This window comes from Sapajus apella, unplaced genomic scaffold, assembly GCF_009761245.1.
Source record: "Sapajus apella isolate SASKATOON/1434 unplaced genomic scaffold, GSC_monkey_1.0 scaffold22, whole genome shotgun sequence".
Classification (NCBI taxonomy): Eukaryota; Metazoa; Chordata; class Mammalia; order Primates; family Cebidae; genus Sapajus; species Sapajus apella.
Window position 1 is genome coordinate 18,678,369 of NW_022436962.1, and position 21,290 is coordinate 18,699,658.

The 21,290-nt window shown below is 34.0% G+C and overlaps 1 protein-coding gene across 2 annotated transcripts in view; it reads right to left on the reverse strand.

Moving 5' to 3' along the window:
• The window catches only part of USH2A (usherin), a 763,828-nt gene that overhangs the window by 187,301 nt on the left and 555,237 nt on the right, over nt 1-21,290 (reverse strand). The window lies entirely within an intron of this gene.

The window sequence follows — 21,290 nt, forward strand, 5'->3', positions numbered from 1 at the left end:
TATTCTTGCAATGTAGCACAGCAAAGAAAACCTCCTCTTTGTGAAACATATGGTAAATGTAAAAATCATAATAATTTTTTCTCATTGTTTTCAAAAAAGTGGGTGACACTCTGACATTCAAGATTAGTTCATTTTTTTATGATTCTAGTATTTCCAGCCATAATAATTAACTAATCACAAATATCTGTAGGGTGCACTTTACATATAAAGCATTAGCATTCCCATATACACTTTGGAATGAAGCAAGCACATAAGAGCCTTGTCTTTCTATTTCAAAAGTTAAACCATAAAAACCTCACAACTTATCTTGGATGCTTTTTTGCTATTATGTAAAATAACATTTCAAATATACATTTCATTGTAAGGAAAAATATATCTTTGTAGGCCAAATTACTGGACCCTATCAGAATTCCAAGTGACATCACATATTAGGAATTCAGTTAAGCCCAAACATTTACATTAAAAAGCAGCAGTCGACACTTTAGATAGATAAAGATAAACCTCGACACTTTAATAGACTGCTAAAAAAAAAAAAAAAAGAAAATTATTATTTCAGTTTTGTGGAGGTACAAACATAACACATTCAGTAATAAGACTCTGTAGATAGAAAATTAATGTCACCTATGAGAGAACAGTTTCATAGGTGACTTGTATAGTCACAGTTATTATTCTAAAGTCTTTATCCAACTTCCACAATTAATTCCACATACTGCAGATATCTCTTTTGTATTCACTGCATAATCAACTACAGAAAAGATTACATTTAAGTGATATTAAAGAGTTTGACTTATCTACAAAAGCTCATCAAGTAGTAAAGTCTAGAAAATACCATGCAGAGCACCATCCACGCCATTATAACTTCTATTTCTTGTGCAACATAACTGCTAGGGGAGACCACCTGTATTTTCAGTGAGAACATGAACAGTTTGTTTTTGAGGATTTAATCAGTAGATGAAGAAAAATGATTAATAAGAGTAGTGGGTTTAACATCTGTACATCTCTCATTAAAGCCAACTAGAGAGACAATGAAAACTCCTTTGGTTGCTGCTCTGAAAATGAAAAGCATTTTTGAGAAATATGCATCATTATTAGCTGGATTAATAGTTTCATTGCTTTGATGTTTAAGAGTAAATTAGAAGGAACATTCTTCAATCCCAGGAACGGATGTTAAATATTGAAGAAAACGAGATGAAGGCATTTTTGGGCACTCATGCATAAACATAAAGAGATTGCAAATCTTTGAATGAATTTTTTTGGTAGACTTGTTCATGAAATGATCGTTAGAGTTTTTTTAGATTTAAAGCACTAGGGACTGAACTTTAAGATACCTAAATACAACTTCTGATATAAGCCACTATGTCTGCACACATTTTTTTCTCTCTCAAATCTTTGGGTTACATACTCTTGTATTTTCTTGTTCCTTCCTATTCACACACAAACACATACACACACAACACAAACACACAACATTGTGGATGATGCATTGCAAAGTCTGTAGGCTGAATTATGTTCCTCTGAAAGTAACAGGCTTTACTAGAAGTCAGTTAAATTACAGGTGGATTACAATCTCGGGGAAGCTTGGAGTTAAAAAATATTTTTTAATCAATACATAATAGATGCACACATTTTAGGCTACACATAAGAATTTAATACATTCATATAATTTGTAAAGGGCAAACCAATGTATTTGGTATATCCATCACCTTAAATATTTGCTTTTTTCTTCAAGCAAACAACATTTAAATTATTCCCTTCTAGCTACTGTGAAACATTTAAAAGATATTGTAAACTACAAATCACCTTATCGATCTATCAAATACTACGTCTTATCTCTTCATTGAAACTGTAAATTTACATCCATTAATCAATCTATTCTTCGTCCCCATCTCCCCATGACCCTTTCAGGCCTCTGGTAATCACCAATCTACCGTCTTCATGAGGTTTACTTTTTAATCTCCCACATATGAAAGAGAACATGTAATGTTTGTTTTTCTATGCCTGACTTATTTCACTTAACATAATGACCTCCAGTTCCATCCATATTGCTGTAAATAATAGGAGTTTAGTCTTCTTTTTTAAATGGCTGAATAAGAGTCCATGTGTATACGTACCACATTTTCTTTATCCATTCATCTACTGATGGGCACTTAGTTAGGTTGATTCCATATTTTGGCTATTGTGAATAGCACTGCAATAAACATGGGAGTACCAGTGTCTTTTGAATACACTGTTTTCCTTTCTATTGGGTATATAGCCACTAGTGAATTGCTGCATTATATAGTAGTTTTAGTTTCATGAGGAACCTCCACACAATATTCTACAGTGGCTGTACAAATTTACATTCCCACCAACGGTGTAAATAGAGTTCCCCTTTCTCCACATCTTCACCAGTGCATCTATTATTTACTGCTTGTTTATTTTATTAAAGCTGTTTTATCTGGGTGAGATAAGGTTTCATTATGGTTTTGAATTGCTATTCTCTGATGATTAGTGATGTTAAACATTATAGACCTGTTGGCCATTTGTATGTCTTCTGAATAGGCATTAGGCAATAGAAATGCCTATTCAGATTTTTTGCCCATTTGTAATCAGAAGTTTTGTTTTTTTGATATTGAGTTTTTTAAGCTATTTATATATTCCAGTTATGAATTGTCAGATAGATAGTTTGCAAGTATTTTCTCCCATTCTATGGTGTGTCTATCACTTTGTTGATTGTTTCCTTTGTTGTGCAGAAGCTTTTTAGCTTGATGTAATCCCATTTTTCTGATTTTACTTCTCTTGCCAGTGTTTTTGAGATCTTACACAAATGCCTTTGTCTAGGCCATGTCTGGGAGCATCTGCCCAATGTTTTCTTCTATTAGTTTTACAGTTTCAGGTCTCAGACTTAAATCTTTAATTCATTTTGATTCTTGAATGTGGTGAGTGATAGGAGTCTAGTTTCATTCTTCTGCATATGAATATATAGTTTTCTCAGCACCATTTATTAAAAAGACTATCCTTTCCTTATGGCAAATTATTGGTGACTTTGTTGAAAACGGGTTGTCTGTAAATACATGGAATTATATGTGGACTCTCTATTCTATTCCATTGGTTTATGTGTCTGTTTTTATGCCAATACCATGCTGATTTTTTTTTTTTTTTAGGTTTGTGCTATATTTTGAAGTAAGGTAGTATAATACCTCCAGTTTTGTCCTTTTTACTCACATTGCTTCACCTATTCTGGGTCTTTTGATTCCATATAAATTTTATAATTTTTTTCTATTTCTGTTAAGAATGTCATTGGTCTTTTGATTGGTATTACATTGAATCTATAAATTACTTTGGGTAAAATTCTCATTTTAACAATATTAATTCTTCCAATCCAAGAGCATAGAATATCTTTCCATTTATTTGTATCCTACTCAATTTCTTTCATCAGTATTTTATAGTTTTACTTGTATAGATATTTTACTTCTTTAGTTAAATTGATTCCTAGGTATTTTATATTCTTTGTAGCTTTTGTAATGGGACCATTTTCTTGATTTCTTTTCAGGTTGTTTGCTGTTGGTGTATATAACTGCTATTGGTTTTTGTATGTTGATTTTGTAATCTGAAACTTTACTAAATTTGTTCATCAGTTCTAACAGGTTTTTTGGTGGAGTCTTTAGGCTTTCTAATTATACGAGCATGTCATCTGTGAACAAAGCTAATTTGACTTATCCTTTTCCAATTTTGATACCCTTTATTTCTTCTCTTGACTAATTGCTCTCGCCAGGGTTTCCAGTACAGCGTTGACTAAAAGTGAAAGTGGGCATCCTTGTCTTGTTCCAGTTCTTAGAGGAAAGACTTTCAATTTTTCCCAGTTCAGTACAATATTAGCCATTTGTTTGTCATATATGGCTTTTCTTATTTTGAAGTATGCTCCTCTGTATTCAGTTTCTTGAGGGTTTTTATAATAATGCCACATTGAATTTTATCAAATGCATTTCCAGCATCTATTGAAATAATTATATAGTTTTTGCACTTGGTTCTGTTCATGTGATGTATCACGTTTTTTGATTTGCATATTTTGAACCATCCTTACATAACTGGAATGAATCCCAGTTGATTATGATAAATAATTTTTTAATGTGCTATTGAATTCCATTTGCTGGTATCATGTTGAGGATTTTTGCATCTATGCTCATCATGAAATCAGACTGTATTTTGTTGCTGTTGTTTTTGTTGTGGTCTCCTTGTTTGGTCTTGATATCAGGACAATACTGGCCACATAGAACAGGTTTGAAAGTATTCCCTCTTCCTCATTTAAGAGTGTGAATAAAATAAATATTATTTCTTATTTAAATATTTGGTAGAATTCAGCAGTGAAGTCATCATGTTCTGGGCTTTTCTTCAATGGGAGAATTTTTATTATGGCTTTAATCTCATTACTCATTACCGGTTCATTGAGTTTCTCTATTTCCTCATGGTTTAATCTTGGTGTATTGTATTTGTCTAGAAACTAATTTATTCATATATATGTATATTATATGTTGTGTGTATGTGTGTAGTTGTTTATAATAGTCTCTAATGATTTCTTGTCTTTCTGAAATCTCAGCTGTTATATATCCTTTTCTGCTTCCGATTTTTTTGGGGGTGGCTTTTTTTACTATTTAATCTAGTTAAAGGTTTGTTCATTTTTTTCATCTTTTCAAAAAACCAACTTTTCATTTCATTGATTTTCTGTATTTTATTTAGTCTCAATTTCATTTTACTCAATTTTATTTCCTTCTACTAATTTTGGGCTTAGTTTGCTCTTGCTTTTCTAATTCTTTGAGGTTCATTAGGATGTTTATTTGAAGTCTTTCTACTTTTTTGATGTAGGTGTTTATTGATATGAATTCCCTGTTTTGTAGTGCTTTTGCTTTATTCCATAGATTTTGGCATGTTGTATTGCTATTTTCATTTGTTTTAGGAAATACTAAAGTTTTCTTTATTTCTTCATTGACTCATTGGTTATTCAGGAGTATGTTGTTTAATTTCCCCGAGTTTGTGTATTCTTCAAAGTTCCTCTCTTATTATTGATTCTTAGTTTTGTTCCATTGTAGTAAAAAAGGCACTTGATATACTTTCTACTTTTCTGAACTTGTTGAGATTTGTTTTGTGGCATAAGACATGATCTATTTTGGAGAATATTCCATGTGCTGATGTGAAAATGTGCATTCTGCAACAGTTGGGTGAAATGTTCTGTAAGAGTCACTTAGACCTATTTGTCCTAGTGTGTAGTTTAACTCTGATGTTTCTTTGTTGATTTTTGTCTGCATGCATTGTGCATTACTAAAAGTGAGGTGCTGAATTTCCTATTTTTGTATTGCAGTCTATCTTTCTTTTAGATAGATTAATTTTTGTATCTGAAAGCTCTGATGTTGGGTGCATAGATATTTATAACTTTTATATTCTCTTGTTGAATTGATCCTTTTATCATTATATAGTGACCTTCTTTGCCTGTTCTGTGACTTGTAGTTTTATCAATTATTTAAAATTATACTTTAAGTTTTGGGGTACATGTGCAGAACGTGCAGGTTTGTTACATAGGTATACATGTGCCATGGTGGTTTGCTGCATCCAACACACCATCATCTACATTGGGTATTTCTCCTAATACTATCCCTCCCCTAGGTCCCCATCTCAACAGGCCCTGGTGTATGATGTTCTCCTTCCTGTGTTTATGTGTTCTCATTTTTCAACACCCACTTAGGAGTGAGAACATGCAGTGTTTGGTTTTCTGTTCTTGTGTCAGTTTGCCGAGAATGACGATTTCCAGCTTTATCCATGTCCTTTGCAAGGATAAAGGACATGGATAAAGTCCTTTATCCATGGATAGGACTTTTTTATGGCTGCATAGTATTCCATGGTGTATATGTGCCACATTTTCTTTATCCAATCTATCATTGATGGGCATTTGTGTTGGCTCCAAGTCTTTGCTATTGTGAACAGTGCCACAATAAACATCCATGTGCATGTGTCTTTATAATAGAATGATTTGTAATCCTTTGGGTACATACCCAATAATGGGATTGCTGGGTTAAATAGTATTTCTATTTCTAGATCCTTGAGGAATTGCCACACTGTGTTCCACAAAGGTTGAATTAATTTACACTTCCACCAACAGTGTAAAAGCATTCCTATTTCTACACATCCTCTCCAGCATCTGTTGTCTCCTGATTTTTTAATGATCGCCATTCTAACTGGTGAGATGGTATCGCAATGTGGTTTTGATTTGCATTTCTCTAATGACCAGTGATGATGATTTTTTCATATGTTTGTTAGCTAAATAAATGTTTTTTTTGGAAAATGTCTGTTCATATCATTCACCCACTTTTTGATTTTATTGATTTTTATAAGTATGGCTACTTCTGCTCTATTTTTGTTTTTGTTTCCACTTGCATGGAATACCTTTTTTCACCTCTTCACTTTGAGTCTTTGTGTTTCTTTATAGGTGGAGTGGATTTTTCAATACAGTTGGGTCTTATTTCTTCATTCATTCAGGTACTCTATGCCTATTAATTGGAGAATTGGGTCTATTTATATTCAGTGATTTTAGTTTTCTAGTTGTTTTGTAACTTCTCTCTTCCTTTCTCACTATCTTCCTTGTAGTTAAGTAGTTTTCTGGAGACATGTTTTAATTGGTTGCTTTTTATTTTAGTGAATCTTTTATAAGGCTTACCAAAAGTATCTCATAGATATAAAAAGTTATTTTAAAGAAATGACAACTTATCTTAGATCATAAATTATAGAATAGAAACAAAGAAAAAATAAAAAAACTATAGAATTTAACTGCATTAGCCCACATTTTCACTTTATGCTGTAACAATTTATATAGTTTTATATTTTCTATCTCTTAACAGGTAGCTGTACCTACTATTGTTTTTGATAGATTTATATTTTGGGCTTCATACTGAAGTGATGAGTGGATTATGTGCTGCAATTACAGTATTAGAGTATTCTAGGTTTGTCTGTGTACTTAATTTATCAGTGGGTTTACTTTCAAATGTTTTCCTTCTGTGCATTAGTTTTTTATTTCTTGCAGTTTGAAAAACTCCTTTTAATATTTCTTATAAGATGGATCTCGTAGTGATAAATTATCTCAGCTTTTACTTATCTGGGAAGGACTTCATTTCTCTTTCATATTTGAAGAATAGCTTTACTGTATATAGTATATTTTATGGCAAATTTTTAATACAGCATTTTGAAAATGTCATCCCACTTCCTCCTAGCTTGTATGGTTTCTGTTGAGAAATCCGTTATCAAACAGATTAGAGCTTTTAAATATGTTATTTGCTTCTTTTCTCTTGCTGCTTTTAGGATACCCTCTTTGTCACTGACTTTTGAGAATCTGATTATTGTATGCCTTGGAAAAACCTTATTTCAATCAAATCTGTTTGGTCTTCTCTGACCATTCTATACCTGAATATTTACCTATTTCTTACATTTTAGGAAGTTTTCTGTTAATCTTTCAATAAGCATTCTGCCCCTTGCTGTTGCTCAACTTCCTCTTGAACACCAGTAATTCCTACATTTGATCTTTTCAGATAGTTTTCTATGTATCTTGTAAGTGATCTTCATTCCTTTTCATTCTTTTATCCCCTCCTCTGTGTATTTTCAAATAGCCTGTCTCAAGTTTGTTGATGCGTTCCTCTCATCTACTTTACTACTGAGAGCCTCTAATGAATTTTTCACTTCAGCAGATGTATTTCTCAGATCCAAAATTTCTTTTTAATGTTTTGAACCATTTCAATTTCTTTGATAAATTTTTTTGAGAAATGTCTGAATTTATTTTCTGTGCTATCTTGGTGATCACTGAGTTTCCTTCAAGTTACTATTTTGAATTCTTGGTCATAGAGTTCACGTATCACCATCTTGTTAGGGTCAGTAACTGTTTCCTTGCTTTGTCAGCTTGAGGAGATCCTGCTTCCCTGTTTAGAGAAGCACACTATATGTCTGCAAAAATACCGCCATCCTGCATATTATCAAGGATATATATCTCTGAATTATTTTTAATTTTCTTAACTTCAACTTTAGTACATTTTCTTTTGGAGTATCCTCTCATATTATTTTTCTCCATTTCTTATGGATGTATATATATGTCTTTGCACTGAAGGATTAGTTATTTAATGCCATCTTCTATGTCTGGCTTGCTTTGTTTTTTCTTAGATATGTTTGCATAGAGATTCTTTGTAATTTATCTGTTCATTTTTTAAAAAAAATATCACTGGGTCATTGCCTCCTTTTTGGCACTAGATGGTGCCTCAGGTCCAGGTTTGCCTTGGCTTTAGTAAACTATCAGAATGCCACCTTTCCCAAATAGGGGAAGTTCCAAAGACGATATTCTAGTAGTGTAAGGAGGCTGGCTGAGGATTCATGCCCAGGAAATCTATGGAGCAAACCTACTACACTGTGGTGCCACTGAACAGCCACTCTGATTTGGCATCTCCTTTTACTGAGTTACAGAGAAGAATGCCCAGAGCTAGTGATGGTAGTGCCATTACTCCATGTTGTCTATGTCCTCACAGAGATATATCCCTTCAGGTACTCCTGATGGTTCCTGTGGGTTGAGGCAGGTAAAGGTCTCCTGTCAGGTAACCCAAGATGGTGGGGAAACTGATTGTCCACTTCAATCATACTTTTTCAGTATAGAAATCAAGGGTCAGGGAAATATTTTTCCACAATCTTGGTACTGAATATACTTGAAGGATGGGCATTGTGGATGGGCATTGTGGATATCGGATGTCCAATTTTCTTACAGTCTGCTCAGAAAGTTTTCACTTCTTTGTGGCTGTGGGAATTGTGGCTGTGTCTTATCCTTATATATAAGTTCTGGGATATTACTGTGATCATCTCAATTCTATATATTTGTTTCTAAATTCTGTGGAGAGGAGTGAAGCCATCTTGCTCTTATGTCATCATTTTGGAACTAGAAGTTCTTTACTCATATTTGCTACATGAATTTATCAAGTGTTCAGATGTTCTAGTTGGAGTTATTTCTTTTTAATTATGTCATATGGTCAGCATAATTACTTTTCTACTTCTGTTACTACTACATACTATTGTGGCCACCCCCACAGTTGTCAGTACTTTCTTCTTTGTTTATTTTTAGAGACGGGATATTGCTGTGTTGCTCAGGCTGGACTCAAACTCCTGGGCTCAACAGTCCTCCTGACTCAGCCTCCTAAGTAGTTAGGATTACAGGTGCATTCCACCCTGCCTAGATCTTATCACTTCAATTTTCCCTTTTAGAATCACAAAATACCACTGAAGCTACAAAAAAGTGTAGGGAAAATAATTTACTACCTCCTACCTTTATACAGGCGAATATCAAAATGATACAAGTCAGACCAACGTTTTATGAAGAGTCAGAGTTCACATTCCTATTCTTTAACATTTCATTCTAATATTTTATCCCCAATTTTTTCAAAATATTTTTGTTTGGACAGAGAAACCTTCATACATTCTAAGATATTAACCTAAATTGTTACAGATTCAATAGCTCTAGATTCTCTGATTATGTTTACATAGAACTTTTTTTTTCCTATTCAATTTGGTCATTTTTCTCAATTATTTATGTAACACTCAAGTTCTTCAATATTATTCCAGATCATGGTTATAAAAAATGATCAGAACACTTTTAAGAAAGACTAAATAAATGTAATATAACAAAATTTAATTCTTTGCTTTCAAGTCAAATCATTGAATAATTATCCTACTGAGACGTTTATTATAAATTGTAGCAGGTAAAAGAATCAAAATGTGAAACCAGGTTCTTATAATAAAAAGGGACACACATTTACCACCTTTTATCCCTGGAGGAAAATATGGTGAGAAGATCTTGGGATAGCTTGACATAAAACTCCTAAGTTTGACAGTCTATATGAGCATAGAAAATAAAGCTTACTTTTCAGTAAGAGAATTCTGTTGGGCAGAGATTGGCCAGAGCAGTTCTAGAATACCACAATATTAATCTTTAGCATGGCACAGATGGATGAGTCTCTCAAGGGCCAAGCAGATGCCTTGCAAGATGGCTAGGTTTGAGCTACCTTGAAGGTACATTGACCAGGACAGTAGCCTTCTGGCATGAGGAGACTCCAGCAGGCAGATCTTTGGAATGTTCTGCTCTTTTGGCACCGCAAGAGTTCAGCTGTAGAGGGCAACACTTGCATGAGGAAATTTGTCTATTTAAAGATTCTCATGGGGACCTCTCAAGAAAAACATACAATTGCCCAAAAAAGCATCACTTACCAATAGAGAGCTGTGATTATCAACAAGTGGTGGCAGTGGAATAATAACATTGAGAGGAGACATATTTGGATAAAATGGAATGGAAAAGAGAGTAAGGAGGAGAAAAAGAGCAAGCTGCAATTAGGCCTGAGCTTTAGAAATGATAGAAGCTTTGAACTAGATGTGAGATTAATATTTTGATGGTAAAGGAATGAATATTTTAATGCTTGATCATGAGTCTTAATTATCAAAGTGAGACTCATAACTAATAATAATTGGAAAGCCATAAGATTTTCCTGAGGGGTATTCAAGAATTGAGGGAAGGATAGCCAAAAGAGTGTGTTTAAGGCAGTAAGTAACAGATGAAATGTAAAGGGTACTTTTTTCTCTTTTATCCAATTTGATTAAGACAGCCCCATAAAATGATTATACAAACTTAAATGATGAAAACATGAACCAGGGTGGTAGTGGTGGAAATGGAGAAGAGTAACATAAATGAGAAGATGCTCCAAAAGAAAATGTACTAAAATTGATGTTGAATAAATTCAGGGGATTAAAAATACTTCCAAGATACATGTCCTTGATAATATACAGGATGGTGGTGCTTTTGCAGAAGTGAGTGTTGGAAAAGACGATGAGTTAGATAATAATTAACTTTTGAAGCTGAAGGTTATGAAAATGATGGGTGAATATCACAACATAAAATCAATAGGCCATCCTGGTCAACATGGTGAAACCCCATCTCTACTAAAAATACAAAAAATCAGCTGGGCCTGGTGGTGTGTGCCTGTAATCCCAGCTACTCAGGAGGCTGAGGCAGGAGAATTGCCTGAACCCAGGACGCGGAGGTTGCGGTGAGCCAAGATTGCGCCATTGCACCCCAGCCTGGGTAACAAGAGCAAAACTCTGACTCAAAAAAAAAAAAAAAAATCAATAGGCAAGTGGATCTATGGGATTAGAGTTTAGGAAGAAAACAAGGCCAGAGATCTTTCAGACATCAGTATGGCCTAGAACTGCAAGAATGTTTGATTTGAACAAGATAGGGAGTCTTTTTGCTGAGGACACCCAGAATTCTTAAGTGGGTTTTTAATGGAACCAATAAAAACAAAACAAAACAATGAATGTTCAGAGAATGAGGGACAAAGTGGCAGTTAAGGGTTAAAGTGACTTAGGAGAAAGAATTAGATTTTTCTGAAAAGCACCCAGAGGCTACTTCAGTGGCCGAGCTGCTTCTGTGGGAGCTACAGGAGGTGAAGTTAGGAGGAGTTTTGGAAGAAGAGGGAAGTAAGGAAATGAAAAGAGTGATAGCAGAGTCACAAGAATAAGCCCAATATTCTCTTTTCTATCTATTCTATCTGTTCTATTTACATTCTATATATTCTGACTATATTATATTAAGGTCTCCTTAAATAGAATGTGATAATAAGATCTTACAGCCATCTAATGAGTAATATTTCCTAAAATCCATGGTGATCATAAGGTTATGATCCAAATTCTCTCTTTCAGGAATTCTACCCATATCTTTTAAAGATTTAAACAGACAATTTAGTCCATATTAAAAATAGTCTACAATTGCCCATAGTGGTAACAGAGTTTAGAATATGGGTGAAAAAAAAGTGATTTGACATTCTATATCCTTCAGCCTGATACTCTCCCTATTAAAGCAAACAAACAGAATTATAGTTTACTCTTTCTTTTAATGTTAAATAATTAAATTTAAAATATTACTTTTGTCTTTTAATTTTACAAAATTGTAAAATCATTACTTCAATTGAAGATATCATTCACTGAGGAAAGTTAGGAAGAAAAAATCAAGGACAGAAGAGATTCCCTGATATCTAATATCATAGCATAAAAAGTATATCGTAGCAGGCCTCACAAAATTTAGTGAGGAAAAAAGGAGAATTATTTTTCTCCATAAGCTCTGACCTCTTGAACCATACTCAACCCCATGTTAAATAATTTAAAAATATAGGGGGATGCTGGGTGCTGTGTGGCTCATCTCTGTAATACCAGCAATTTGGAAGTCCAAGGCAGGAGGATCACTTGAGCCAGGTGTTCAAAAGACCGGCCTGGGCAACACAGTGTGACCCTACCTCTACAAAATAATTTTTAAAATATATTAGCTGGGTGCCTGTAGTCCCAGCTACTCAGAAGGCTGAGGCAGGAGGATTGCCTGAGCTTGGAAGGGCAAGGCTGTAGTGAGCTGCACTCCAGCTTGGGTGACAGAATGTTGTTGAGATCCTGTCTCAACAACAACAACAACAACAAAAAAAAAAAAAAAAAAAAAAAGAAAAGAAAAAATATACAGGGAGATTTATTAATGACGATAGTGGTTTATTATTCATTTAGAGACATCTAACCTATGCTGCTATCAGAAAGATTTCTGGAAAGTTGCAGTGTAAAAATATTGATCTCATTCAGTATCTAGAAGCAAATCTTAAAACAATTATTTGTGAGTGCTACAAAGGCCTTATACCTCATACTCCTCATCAATAACACATCCCCAAACTGATCTGGATGTGAAAAAAACTGCCATGGTTCCAATTAAAGACAATGAAAGAAATGATCTGTGTTCTCTCTCCACTTTCCCTTGAGCCTCATGCCTGGAAATCATGCATTTTGGAATATTAGCAGTAGTGTAATAAAACATCTTTCTTGTTTGTGTTATTTTCTTAGTTTATCCGTCTATGGGGAATAAATAAACTTCATAGTCAGCCCAGTACCCAGTCAAGCTGTCAGCTGTAGTGTTTGTCATATTTCAGTCAAAGCCAGAGCCAGCCAGTTATCTTCATCCAGCTCAGTCTCTACATTCTCCAGGACCAGAATTAATGAATTAGCTATTGATTAAATTCCACTCTAGCAAATCCACCAAGACAAATAAATGAACTACCCAGGGCACGTGTAGGCCATGGCCAGACATGTCCGGGCTATTGATCAGTAGTTAGTATTCTTTTGGGATATAGAAGGAGCTGATGATAATATGACAAGTATGGAAAATGCAATGTGGAAACAGAGCTTGTTTCTGAAGAAGCAGCTTATAAAACTAGAAGGGTCCGTTTGATCCTTCTATATTTGCATGCTATGGCATCTTTGGTTTATATATAATAGGAAAAACATGCATGAGGGCTTGTACTGAAGAAGATGTAGTCAAAAATAAGGCAAAGTCAAGGCTGAGGCAAAGATGAGTTTGGTGCACTCCATGCATATAATCAAACAGGCTGGTATGCTATCTGTATGTCATTGAAATACATGCAAGTTAAATTTTACTGACTTCTGAATTTCACCAAAAATAAACAAAGAATCTAAGAAGTGTATGGCTTCTTAGAAACCAAATTATTTTAAATGCTACAGAAGTAGACCCCCGTCTGCTGATGTTTCTCTGAAAGGATTTCACATTTCATTTTGCATGTTGCTAATATAAAAGAGATTTTTAAAAACCAAAATAGAAACACAACTTACAAGTGTACATTGCCAGAAGTCTAATGAAATTACACAAACAATATCATGCACACAGGAGGCTAACTGCTTTGGTGTTGGTATAATTTTGATTAATGGCTTGGCAGCCTATACTTGCTCATTAGAGTCTTGCCTTTGGAAAATGTTACTCTGCTACTATGGATCATTTTAAGAAAGGAAAGATTTTACATGCCAATATTTGGTTATAAATGATTTCTATCAAGTTTTTGCTAGGCTTCTGACTTGGGGGAGAAAAGGAAAGTTGCCAAAGGCATTGGAAGAAAGAAAACTGTGTTGGAGAGGGACTTCCCATGCAGGCCTATATGGAATATGCCCCTTACAACTTATCTCTCCCACTGATTACAACTCAAAGGTCTGCACAAATTGTAAAAAGGAATTATCTGAGACTCTGAAAAGTTAACAATAGCAGGCTGATCAGGAAGGGAGCCAAAACTTTAATAACAAATGTTACAGGGTGAGTTGCCCATTTTTCTCCCCCTCCTTTTACTTCCCATGTTTAACCTGAGAACATCACCAGTGTGAAACTGTGAACTAGGCAGCAAAATCTTAGAGAAACTCAAATTTTTCCAGCTACAGTACCTAGAACAAAAAGCATTGCAAGCCAGAGAGAGTAAGGACAACTCCCATTTTTGTTTTGTTTTCTCTTCTTTCTTCTGCACCCTGCTATGAGGATGATTAGAGGCAAGGAGCTGCACTGTAGCAGCTGTGGCCAAATTGGAGTTTAAAGCCCCAAGAGGGGGAAAAATGTTTCTGTCCAGAAAAATCAGGAAATGGGGCCTCTGTAGTCCAAAGAATGTCGGGGAAGTCCTTGGTTTTTTTTTTTTTTTTTTTTTCTATATTTCCTCTTACCTCATTGCCTAAGAACAACTCTACTTATGCAAATTGGAAGGCAGGCTGGGAGGCAAAAATTTCAAAAGAAACCATATCATTCTAGCGAAAAATCCAGGGAATAAAGTCCAAAAGAGCTGGAAATGATGGGAGACATTTCAGAGAAAAGAAAGCTAGAAGCTAATTTTATGAATGAACCAACACAAATCCTGACTCAACTTTAAGCTGCACATTTATGGTTGCTTCACATACATAGGCTATGCAAGTAACACAGCAAAGACTTTGAGATCTGTACTTTTACATAATTCCACAGCCAAATCCCAAATTAGCCACTATACAGACACAGAGTAATAAAGCAAAGTTCATAGCTTTGCTATGCTACTTTATGAAAAAATAGGAACTGACTGTAGTCACTGGCAAAGCAAAACAGAATTTGGAACCTGAAGCTGACTAGTTGGTCACCTGCTGAAAAAAGTAAACAATAACTCTAACTTTCTTCAAAGGATTTTAACAGGAGTCAGATTTTTATAATCTAATATTCAAAATGTGGAGGAAACAATTCTAAAAATCACCCAGAATTACACTAAGCAATAGAAAGCTGGAGTGGCCATATTAATATTAAACAAAATAAACTTAAGAACAAGGATATTATCAGGAAGTAAAAGGGCTTATTACATAATGATTAAAAGGTCAGTTTATCAGGACATAACAATCCTAAACATGTATGCACTTAATAATAAAACATCAAAAAACATGAAGGAAAGACTGATAGATCTGAAGAAGAAATATATAAACACACAATTATATTTGGAGACTTCAACACTATCTTCACAATAACTGATAAAACAAGCAGGCAGAAAATCAGTAAGCATATAGATGATCTGAACATCACTATCACTCAACTTGACCTAATTGACATTCATAAAACACTCCATCTGACAATAGCAGACTGTACCTTCTCCTCAAGTGCACACATTCACTAAGATAGATCATATTCTGGGCTCTGAAAAAACTGTAACTAATTTAAAAGAATTGAAATTATAAAATTATGTTCTTAGATCACAATAGAATTAAACTAGAAACCCACATACAAAAACATATCTGAAAAATCCCCAAATACTTAGAAATTAAACAATCCCCTTGTAAGTAAGCCATGGGTTAAAGAAGTGTCAAGAGAAATTAAAATGTATTTTGAACAAATGAAATGCCACATCTCAAAATTTGTAAGCTTTACACTGAAGCAGGCCTGACAGGAAAATTCATAACATTAAATGCTTACAGTAAAAAAAGAAGAAAGGTCTCAAAATCAATAATGAAGGGTCTCATCTTTAAGAAACTAGAGAAAGAATAGCAAAGCAAGAAGGAAGAAAACAATAGCAGAAATCACTAAAATGGAAAATAGAAAACTATATAGATGATATAGAAAATAAATAAAACCAAAAATCGTTCTTCGAAAAGATCTACAAAATTGATAAAACTCTAGCCTGACTAGAAAAACAGAGGGCAATGACTATCAATATCAGAAATGAAAGAGTGTGAATCAGTTCCAACAAATTGTTGTTTGTAGTTCAAACATACTACAACAAACTTCCTGCCTGCTCATAAATTTGATTAAGTTAACTAATGTTTTGCACCCACAAGGTGACAAAACTCACCGGAGAATAAATTGCCAAAATATCATAGATTATCAAGGGAATCAAATTCTGAGTTAAAAAACCTTTTCATCAGAGGAAAACTCCAGGAAAAGATGGGTTTCACTGGTGAATTTTATCAAGATTTAAGAAATAATAACACTTTTATACAGTCTCTTTCAGAAATAGAAAAGAAGGAAATGTTACACAAGTTAGTATGAGGCCAGAAATTACCATAATACTCAAGCCATACAAAGATATTACAAGAAAATCAAACAGTCCAAAATATTTTATGAACATAGATGAACATTTCATATAAGATAATAGCATATTACATCCCCCAATATATAAAGAAGAAAATATATCACTATCAAGTTGTGGTTATCCAGAGAATATAGGCTAGTTCAATAATTTAAAATCAGTAAATATAATTAATCATAGTACAAATTTAAAATGTCAAAAAAGCATTTGAAAAAATTCCATGTCCATTTATAATAAAATCTGTCAGCAAATTAAAAATAAAAAGTAAGTTTTTCAATCTGATAGAATGCATCTCCAAAAATCTCATACATAACATCACATCTAATGGTAAAAGACCGATAGTTTTCTTTCAGGCTGGGAACAAGTCAAGGATGTGCTGTTGTCACGTTATTAAACTATCCAGTGCAATAAGACAGGAAAAATAAATAAAAGACATATTGATTGGAAAGGAAAAAATAAACCGTTTCTCTTTGAAAAAGATCTATGTAGACTAGGGAATTACAAAAAAAGCTCTTAAGACTCATACGGAGCTTTGCAAGGTTACTGGATATAAACTCACTATTCCAAAATTAATTGTGTTTCTACACACTAGCAACAAACAATTGGATTTAATTTTGTTTTAAAAAAAACATTAATAATAGTATGCCCAAAATAAATAATTAGGTATAAATTAAATAAAATTTGTGCAGTGTCTGCATACTGAATTATACAAACACTGATAAAAAAAGGAAAGAGGATGTAAATAAATGAGCAACACCATGTTCATGAATCAGAACATTTGATATTGTTAAGATGTCAATTCTCTACTAATTGATCTAGAAATTCAATGCAGTTCCAATCAAAATCACATTTTTGGTAGATATCAATGACTTGTTTCTGAAATTTATATGAAAAGGCAAAGTAATAAGAAAAGCCAAAATGACAGTTATAAACGTCAAAGTTGGATGACTCATACAATGTGATTTGATAACTTACTGTAGAGCTATAGTAATCAAGGTGGTGCAATATTTGTATAGATCTACATACTGATAAACTGAACATAAAAGAGAGTCCAAAAATGACCTACAAATATGTTTAAATTGATTTTTGACAAAGAGCTAAATATTCAATGAAGAAAAGATAATCTTTCCAAAAATTTTGTTGAAACTATTAAATACTTATATGCCAAAATTAACCGTGACACATGGCTTGGTGTATACAAAAATTAACACAAAACCAGTCACAGACATAAATTCAACAACTACACATATAAATGTTCTAGAAAATAGACAAGAGAAAGTCTCTGTGACATTGACTTAGGCAGAGAGTTCTTAGATATAATATCAGATGCACAAACCATAAAAGAAAAAGTAACAAATCTAACTCTCTTGAAATTTAACTCTTTCTCTAAACAACACACAAATAAGCCAATTGAAGTCAAATCATAGGGTAGAGAAAAAAATATTTGTAAATCACATATCTGACCAAAAATTCAAATCCAAAATATAAAATTCTCAAAACTCAAAAAAAAAAAAAAAAAAAAAAAAAAACCAAAGAATCCAGCTAACAAATTAGCAAAAGATTTGGAGGTAGAATTTCCCAGAGTAAACAAATGCCAAAATGCATACAAAAAGCAAATGAAAAGCTAATCAGTATCATTAGTCATTAGTGAAATATAATTTAAGACCATAATAACACACCACTAAACATCTATTAAAGTGGCTATTTAAAATATAAGAAAAAACACCTAATATTTATCTCAAGTTCTAGCAAAAAGGTAGAGCAACTTGAACTCTCATACAATGCTGGTAGGAATGAAAGATATTATAGTCACTTTGTAAATCAGTCTGGCAGTTTCTTATGACTCAGCAATCCAACTCCTGGGTATTTACCCAAAAGAAATGAAAATATATGTTCACACAAAAACCTATATATAGATGTTTTATAGCAACTTTATCATGGTCATGGAGAACTGAAAACTATCCAAACTGTGCACAAACTGTAGAACTTTCATATAACGGAATCTTACTCAGAAGCAAAAAGTGACAACTACTAGAATGTATACAATAAGATGAACAAATTTTAAATGCATTATGCTAAGTAAAAGAAGCATCGAATGGCTACATATTATATAATCCATTTACATGACAATACGGAAAAGATGGAATTACACAGACCAAAACATGGCAGTGTTTGCTCAGTTCTAGGAAGGGCCTAAGGGGGGTTAGCAATAAAGGAGACTGATATCATGATATCATGATGCTGTTTTATACTTTTTTTTTTTAGACGAAGTCTCTGTTACCCAGGCTGGAGTGCAGCGGCATGATCTTGGCTCACTGCAGCCTCGGCCTCCCAGTTTTAAGCGATTCTCCTGCCTCAGCCTCCTGAGTAGCTGGGACTACAGGCATGTGCCATCATGCCCAGCTAATTTTTATATTTTTGATAGAGATGGGGTTTCATCATGTTGGCCAGGCTGGTGGGGTTTCACCATGTTGGCCAGGCTGGTCTCGAACTCCTTACCTCATGATCTGCCTGCCTCAGCCTCTCAAAGAGCTAAAATTACAGGTGTGAGCCACTGCGCCCGGCCCTGTTTTGTGTCTTGATTGTGGTAGTGTCTTTTCTTCCTGACAGCTTTTTGGATGTGCTTTTTAAACACGGTACTCTGCAACTTCCTGCTAATATCCCTTTATATGTAATCACTTTTTAGTCACATTGTTAGTATCCAGGGATCTGCACAATAGTATATTGGTTCTGGGATATTCTCTTGTCTTTTAAAAATGTTCTCCCTCTTCCTTTGGTTCTCTCTTTTGAAGCTCTTATTATTCAAGTATTAGACTTCCTGGATGTTTTCTACTATTTTTTCTCCTCTCTCCCTCTCTCTTTTAATCTTTGTGTTTCATTACACTTTCAGTGACATTCCCCTCATCTTTCTTCCAAAGTTTCAACTCAGCTTGTCACCCTTTTAATTCCATGAGGTTTTTTCCTCTTTAGTTATTTTTCAAAAATTATGCTGGTTCTGTTTTATGGTTAGAGAATCTTATTTTATCTGTCTGAGGTTACAATTTCTTTTTCCTCACCTGCATTGTTTCTGAATCTATCAAATCATTTATTTTGGTCCCCTTTTTATCTTTAAGAGTGATGCAGTAACAATAACAACAACAAAACAACAACAAAATGCTGACTAAAAGCTTTATAGGTAGGTGAACTTTGTTGATTGGCATACTCCCCTACTGGGTGATCAGGTGGCAAGCTGTTTTTGCTGTTAGGGATCCCTATATGCTGTTATCTGGAGGTATTTTATTTGGGGTTATTCATTTTTTTTCTAGAAAAGAATGTCTGGTTTCCTATCTGGGGGTGTTTATGACTTGTCTACTTGCTTTTGAGGGCAGAGCTGGGAACATTAGCTAAGAAGTCCACCATTCAGGTTGTAGTCTCACTTAATCACTGTTCTTACTTCCGCATTTCATCTCAGCTCCCCGATGCCTAGTAGCCTTCAGTTTCTCTAGAGAATAAATGTCTAATCTCCTGGTTGGTGGACTTCGCCATGTGGAGGAAGAGAAATAGACCCCTGGATGCACACTGAAGAGACAAGAGACCTGGGATTCCAAACACTTCTTTTTTAACACCTGCAGTTCACCCCATGATTTCAGCTTTACTTTACCCTCCCTTTTCTATTTACATCCTTGAAGCTTCTATAAATGCTCAGCCTCTCCAGTTCTCTGCAGTGGGGAAAAAAACAGCTTGTTTCCTGTCATTATTCTCTTTTGTCAACCAATATTTTGGTTGTAATTTTCTCCACTATTAAATCATTTGCCTCTTTCTGACAAACATTGCTTACAAAAACATGTTGCAATCCCTTTTCTGTTGTTGTCTCCTCTCTCACTTTCCTTGTTCTTGTTGTGTTACACTCTTTTTGATGTTTCTACCATCGATTTAATATATTTGGGTACAAGCAGTTTTTAACAGCAACTAAAAATATTTGTCCTCTGTTATTAAGTGCAATAATCTTCTTAAAGGAAAAAACATCCTAGCGATGCAGTCACATTTGTTCCATTTCTTATAAAGCTTAGACATTACTTTTTAGTTCTAAATAAATATGTAATATGGGGCATGTTCTGTTATGTCATTCACATGGGCTTGAGTCATGGGGATACCAGTGGACAAGAATTTGACAGCATCCACCTACCTAATTATAATTCTTCCTTGAGTTTTTTAAGACTGAACTCAAATGTCACATTTACCATGATGCCTTCACTGACAATTCTGGGTAGAGTTTGCTATTTCTCTTTACATTCTTCTTGCATATCATAAATCTCTATTACAGTATTTTTCACATTGTTCTATAAACATTTATTTCGGGGAATATCTTCCACAGTGGACTGAAACTTTGAAAATTTAGAATCATGTCTTATGCTCTTTTGTATTACTTTTACCTTCTATATTATTGTAGCCACAGATGTGTTTGCTAAAAGAATAAAGGTCTCTAATGCCCATTTAATATGACTATTTCCCTCCTGCATAGTGGACAATCCCGTAAACAGGTTGGGGGATATCTGTTGGAGGGATTATAAACTAATTAGCACATCAAAAATTAGATCAGTATCTATTATATATTTGATAGAAGATATACTCAAGGAGAAAAGATATGATTATTGCCATGAATAGCTAACAATCCAGTTGGTTGGGTTTTTCTAATTATTTTAACTATTGGTTGCGAAAACCAGTGCTAATTTTTTTTTTGAACTGATTTAAGATCTAGAAATTTCAATATGTCATACAGGAATCTTTCAGAATTGAAACATTTATAATAGACTGATTATTTCTGTGTGTGTGTGTGTGTGTGTGTGTGTGTGTGCGCGCGCGTGTGTGTGGTTTGTA